We start from the raw sequence: 6444 nt of genomic DNA on the forward strand, positions 1-6444 counted from the left end.
CTGGATAATATCCTGAAGAGTGTTTGCCAACTTGGTTCCATTCTCCCTGTCACTTTCAAGTACACCAATAAAACATAGATTTTGTCTTTTCACATAGTCCCATATTTCTTGGGGGCTTTGTTCATTTCTTTTTACTTTTTTTTTTTTTTTTTTTTGTTGGGGGTTCGCTCTTTTCCCCAGGCTGGGGTGCAGTGGCACTATCTTGGCTCACTGGAAGCTCCACCTCCCGGGTTCATGCCATTCTCCTGCCTCAGCCTCCTGAGTAGCTGGGACTACAGGTGCCTGCCACCATACTCGGATAATTTTTTGTATATTTAGTGGAGACAGGGTTTCACCGTATTAGCCAGGATGGTCTTGATCTCCTGACCTCATGATCCACCAGCCTCGGCCTCCCAAAGTGTTGGGATTACAGGCATGAGCCACCCTGCCTGGCCTCTTTTTACTCTTTTTCTCTAAACTTCTCTTCTCACTTTATTTCATTGATTTGATCTTCAATCAATGATACCCTTTCTTCCACTTGATCGAATTGGCTATTGAAGCTTGTGCATGCTTCACATACTCTTTTTTTTTTTTTTTTTTTTTCGCGGCTCTTTTTTTTTTTTTATTGAGAAACTGTTTTTCTTACAGAAGTGGCAGTGTAGAATAAATTACGCGAGAGACAGAGAGTGTGAGGTACCAAGAGGCTAAAGAAGCTGGGAGGTTTGCCTTTAAAAAGAGACAAAAATCCCAGGGAAGCTGCAAGCGGAAGGAGGGGGTGTGGCCCGGAAGCGGAGGACTCAACAGAGGTGAAGTCTGCAAAGCCGGAGGCAGAGGCCTTAGAAGGTTTAGCTGCAGAGGAGGGGACAAATGGGTCTTTCCCACTAAACGGGTCCCCAAACCCCTTTTTACTTTGGAACGGGTCGCCGCTGTCAGCCCCGAGTGGCTGGAATGGATCCGGGGCCTCCCGAAAGTCTGCAGAACCAAGCTGGTTTACAGGTGTACTTTTACCGCTGGGCGGTTTAGGCCGTGGAGGAGCGGGTTTCTTCGGAGGCAGAGCAGGAGTGTCCTGTTTACTTTTAAAGGGGTCATCTGAGATTCCTGCCCCTCCCAAGGAGGAGGTGAAAGGGCCAGAAGGTGGGGACTTGGACATCTGGCTGAAGTCGGCAAAGCCTTCAGCACTATTGAAGGACCCACTTCCGAAGGGATCTAAGGTTCCAAAGGGATCTGATCCTTTTGAGGAGACATTGGAGGATGAAAAGGGATCACTGGATTCAAAGGGGTAGAGCTTCGAAGGTAAGGAAGGGTTTTTCGTGAATGAGTCTGAGGTAAATGGGTCATTCTTTGTTTCTTGAAGAAGTCGTCGGTGGCAGAGCCACGGAATGGGTCACTTTCTTTGAAAGGGTTCCCTCCAAATGAATCTGTTGAAGTTGTCTGCTGTTCTGCTTTGGGGTCATTCTGGAACGGGTCGCCTTTGAAGGGATCAGCTCCTTTAAATGGGTCAGATTTGAAGGGGTCTTCTGTCTGGAAAGGATCCGGATGCGGCTCTTGCGTGTTGTTGCTAAATAACAAGGCTTTATTTTTGAAAGGATCATCCATGGCTCCAAAACCGCCCCTCTCTGCCAGGGAGACGCCTTCGCTCAGGTGGGCCAGGTCGGTCAGGCTGGCGCCATGGGCTCCATCAAGCACCTGGTCATACTGCTCCAGGCTCCTGTGGGCCTCCTGGCGGCTTTCCTGCAGCTGGGAAAGTTTGCTCCTTGCCTGATTGATTTCGTCTTGCGTTGACTTCAGGGACTTGATAATGGTTTCCAGCTGGACTCACCCGGGCTGAATGCTCTGCCGCAGCTGGGTTTCCTCCTGCTGCAATCGGTTCAGCTCTGACTTAGCTCGGTTCAGATCATCTTCCTGGGACTTTAAGTCCGATTCCTGAGACTGGATTTGCGTTTTCAATGATGAGATCATCTGAGTCTCATCCTGGCACTTCTGCCGGACGTCGCTCAACATGTCTCGGAGCTTGGCCTTCTGCTGGTCCATCTCGTCCAGGCGGTCTTGAGCATCCTGTTTCTGAGCCTCGAGCTCCTGCAAACTGCTTGTTTCCCGGTCTAGGTAATTTTGTAATTACTGCACCTCGCTGGTTTTCTGTCTGATTGCCTCTTCCTTTTCTCAAATGTCTTGTTCCAGTGAATATTTCTCTCTTTGTAACTGGGCAATCTCTTGACTGATGTCATCGAGGTCCTTCACGCCAGTAAACTCCCCGGAGCCGAGACAGCCTGAACTGTCCGGGCCGGGCGTGCCTCTCTCCGAGGGCGGGACCATGCCTGGCGAGAGGACTTGAGGGGAGTGGATGCCTTTGCTGACCTTCTGCTGAATGAAATACATAGCTAACACGAATTGGTCTTTGCTTAACTTCCCCGTTTGCCTCGTATCGGCCAGGGCCCATATGTGTGCTAGAAGGTTCTGGATGCGGCCCGAGTGCATGAAGATCTCCTTCACCTCCTGGCCACTCAAGTAGCCATCCAGATCCAGATGGGTCTTCAGGAATATCTCATCAAATCGCATCTTGTCTGCTACCGGCACCACCCAGTTCACTGTTGGCTGTGTTTGCCTGAGGCTGTGCTTGGGGGACAGGCTTCCTGTGCTGTTGAGGCTGCTGACACTGCCGTGGGACGGCGTGGAGCGGAGGCTGTCTTTTGGTGGGGGGCTGGCGGGCAGGACAGGGACGGCGCCAGGGAACACAGTCTTCTTTCTCTTGGAGGGTGGGATGAGGGACGGGGGCAGGGCGGAGGGCACGAGCTCCTTCTCCAGGGCTCGGTACACCAAGTGCATGGCCACAGCGAACTCATCTCCTCGGTTGAAGTGCCCATCCTTGTCAATGTCACTGAGGTCCCAGACCCGGCCCAGGACATCAAGAGGCAGCTTTGAGTTCATGAGGACTGGCTGGACTTTGTCTCCAGAGAGCAAACCATTGATGGGCAAGAGGCTTTCAAAAATCCCATCAAATTTGGCCTTTTCTTTCACCCTCACAGCCCAGTGGGCCTCTGCAGAGGGCGGTGTGACCATCAGAGGGCTGCTGGTGTCGTGAAATTTAGGTGGTGGCATGCTCAAATTCAGATTGCTCAAGGTAACTTCATGGCCACTCAGTGCACAGGCCACCAGTCTCAGTGCAACATAGAAACCCTGTTTGTCCAAGAACCCTTTACCTTCTGGGTCAGCCAAGTCCCATATCTTCCCAAGGATAATGTCGGAGAGGCCAGACTTCTTTAGAAAAAGCGCAGCTTCACTCGCCCCCACCCTCCCTGTGTATGCTGGATCGACCTGCTTGTAATAAGATTCATACAAGGAATTTCCAGTGGGAATCTGCTGGGAGAGGGGGATGAGTGGCGCCGCCATCTTCCCGCGGACTGGGGCCGCCTCACATACTCTTGTGCCATGGTTTTCAGCTCCATCCAATCATTTAAGGTCTTCTCTACACTCTTTATTCTAGTTAGCCATTCCTCTAATCTTTTTTCAAGGTTTTTTACCTTCCATGTGATGGGTTCGAACATCCTCCTTTAGCTCACAGAAGTTTGTTATTACTGACCTTCTGAAGCCCACTTTTGTCAGCTTGTCAAAGTCATTCTCCATCCAGCTTTGTTCCATTGCTGGCAAGGAGCTATGATCCTTTGGAGGAAAAGAAGTGCTTTGGTTTTTAGAATTTTCAGCTTTTCTGTTCTGGTTTCTCCCATCTTTGTGGTTTTATCTGCTTTTGGTCTTTGATGTTGGTGACCTACAGATGGGGTTTTAATGTAGATGTCCTTTTTGTTGATGTTGATGCTATTCCTTTCTGTTTGTTAGTTTTCCTTGTAACAGTCAAGTCCCTCAGCTGCAGATCTGTTGGAGTTTGTTGTGGGTCCACTCCAGACACTGCCTGGATATCACCAGCAGAGGTTGCAGAACAGCAAATATCACTGCCTGATCCTTCCTCTGGAAACTTCATCCCAGAGGGGCACTCTCCTGTATGAGGTGTCAGTCAGCCCCTACTAGGAGGTGTCTCCCAGTTAGGCTACACAGGGGTCAGGGACCCACTTGAGGAGACAGTCTGTCCATTGTCCGAGCTTGAACACTATGTTAGGAGAACCACTGCTCTCTTCAGAGCTGTCAGACATGGACGTTTAAGTCTGCAGAAGTTTCTGCTGCATTTTGTTCAGCTATGCCCTGCCCCCAGAGGTGGAGTCTACAGAGGCAGCAGGTCTGGCTGAGCTGCGGTGGGTTCCACCCAGTTTGAGCTTCCCTGGCTGCTTTGTTTACCTACTCAAGCCTCAGCAATGGTGGACGTCCCTCCCCTTGCCAGGCTGCTGCCTCACAGGTGGATCTCAGACTGCTGTGCTAGCAGTGAGCAAGGCTCCATGGGCATGGGACCTGCTGAGCCAGGAGTGGGATATAATCTCCTGATGTGCCATTTGCTAAAACTGTTGGAAAAGTGCAGTATTTGGGCGGGAGTGTCCCATTTTTCCAGGGACCACCTGTCCAGGAAACCATCTGTCATGGCTTCCCTTGGCTAGGAAAGGGAAATTCCCTGACCCCTTGCACTTCCTGGGTGAGGCAACGCCTCACCCTGCTTTGGCTCACCTCCATGGGATGCACCCACTGTCCAACCAATCCCAATGAGATCAACCAGGTACCTCAGTTGGAAATGCAGAAATCACCTGTCTTCTGCATTGATCACGCTGGGAGCTGCAGACTGGAGCTGTTCCTGTTAGGTCATCTTGGAACAGACCAATCACATGGTTTTTGTCTTGGGTTCTGTTCATGTGATGTATTATGTTTATTGGTTTGCATATGTTGAACCAGCCTTGCATCTCAGGGGTGAAGCCAACTTGACTGTGGTAAATAAGCTTTTTGATGTGCTGCTGGATTCAGTTTGTCAGTATTTTATTGAGGATTATTGCATTGATGTTCATCAGGGTTATTAGCCTGAAGTTTTTTCTTGTATCTCTGCAAGGTTTTGGTATCAGGATAACGTTGACCTCATAAAATAAGAGAAGATTCTCTTGTTTCCAAATGTTTGGAATAGTTTTGGAAGAAATTGTACCAGCTCATCTTTGTAGTTCTGGTAGAATTCAGCTGTAAATCTGTCTGGTCCTGGGTTTTTGTTGTTGTTGTTGTTGTTTTGGTCGGTAGACTATTACTGTGTCAATTTCAGAACTTTTTATTGGTCTATTAAGGAATTCAACTTATTCCTGGTTCAGTCTTGGGAGGGTGTATGTGTCCAGGAATTTATCCATTTCTTCTGGATTTTCTAGTTTATTTGCTTAGAGGTGTTTATAGTATTATCTGATGGTAGTTTGTATTTCTGTCAGGTTGGTGGTGATATTCCCTTTATCATTTTTTGTTGTGTTTATTTGATTCTTCTCTCTTTTCTTCTTTATTAATCTAGCTAGTAGTCTATCCATATTATTAATTTTTTTTGAAAAAACAACTACTAGATTCATTGATTTTTTGAAGAGTCTTTTGTATCTCTATCTCCTTCAGTTCTGCTCTCATCTTGGATATTTTTTGTCTTCTGCTAGCTTTGGAGTTTGTTTGCTCTTGGTTCTCTAGTTCTTTTAGTTGTGATGCTAGGATGCAGATTGGAGACCTTTTTAGCTTTTTGATGTGGGCATTTAGTGCAATAAATTTTCCTCTTAACACTGCTTTATCTGCATCTCAGAGATCCTGGTACATTGTTTCTTTGCTCTCATTGGTTTCGAAGAACTTCTTAATTTCTGCCTTAATTTCATGATTTACCCAGGAGATCTGTTGGAGTTTGCTGGAGGTCCACTCTAGACCCTTTTTGCCTGGGTATCACCAGCGGGTATCATTCAGGAGAAGGTTGTTTAAATTCCATGTAGTTGTGTGGTTTTGAGTGAGTTTCTTAATCTTCTTCTAATTTGATTGCTCCATGGTCTGAGAGACTGTTTGTTATTATTTCAGTTCTTTTGCATTTACTGAAGAATGTTTTACTTCCAATTATTTGATCAATTTTAGAGTAAGTGCCATGTGGCACTGAGAAAAAGGTATATTCTATTGTTTTTGGGTGGAGAGTTCTGTAGATATCTGTCAAGTCCACTTGACTAAGCTGAGTTCAATCCTGAATATCATTGTTAATTTTCTGTCTTGATGATTTTTCTACTATTGACAGTGGAGTGTTAAATCCTTCACCATTATTGTGTGGAGTCTAAATCTCTTTGAAAGTCTCTAAGAGTTTGTTTTATGAATCTGGGTGCTCTTATATTGGGTGCATATATATTTAGGATAGTTAGCTCTTCTTGTTGAATTGAACCCTTTACCATTATATAATGTCCTTCTTTGTCTTTTTTTTTTTATCTTTCTTGGTTTAAAATCTGTTTTGTAAGAAACTAGGGTTGCAACCCCTGGTTTTTTCTCTGCTTTCCATTTGCATAGTAGATTTTCCTCCATCCCTTTATTTTGAGCCTATGTGTGTCTTTG

The 6444-nt window shown here is 46.6% G+C and overlaps 1 pseudogene across 1 annotated transcript; it reads right to left on the reverse strand.

The window, feature by feature from the left end:
• Positions 1–601: 601 nt before the first annotated feature.
• LOC111542256 lies at positions 602–3378 on the reverse strand (annotated as a pseudogene). Its single transcript, XR_002731494.1, has one exon. The product of XR_002731494.1 is annotated as an epidermal growth factor receptor substrate 15-like 1 pseudogene (transcript).
• Between the last annotated feature and the right edge of the window lie 3066 nt (positions 3379–6444).

Source organism: Piliocolobus tephrosceles, chromosome 2, assembly GCF_002776525.5.
Source record: "Piliocolobus tephrosceles isolate RC106 chromosome 2, ASM277652v3, whole genome shotgun sequence".
In the NCBI taxonomy this organism is placed as follows: Eukaryota; Metazoa; Chordata; class Mammalia; order Primates; family Cercopithecidae; genus Piliocolobus; species Piliocolobus tephrosceles.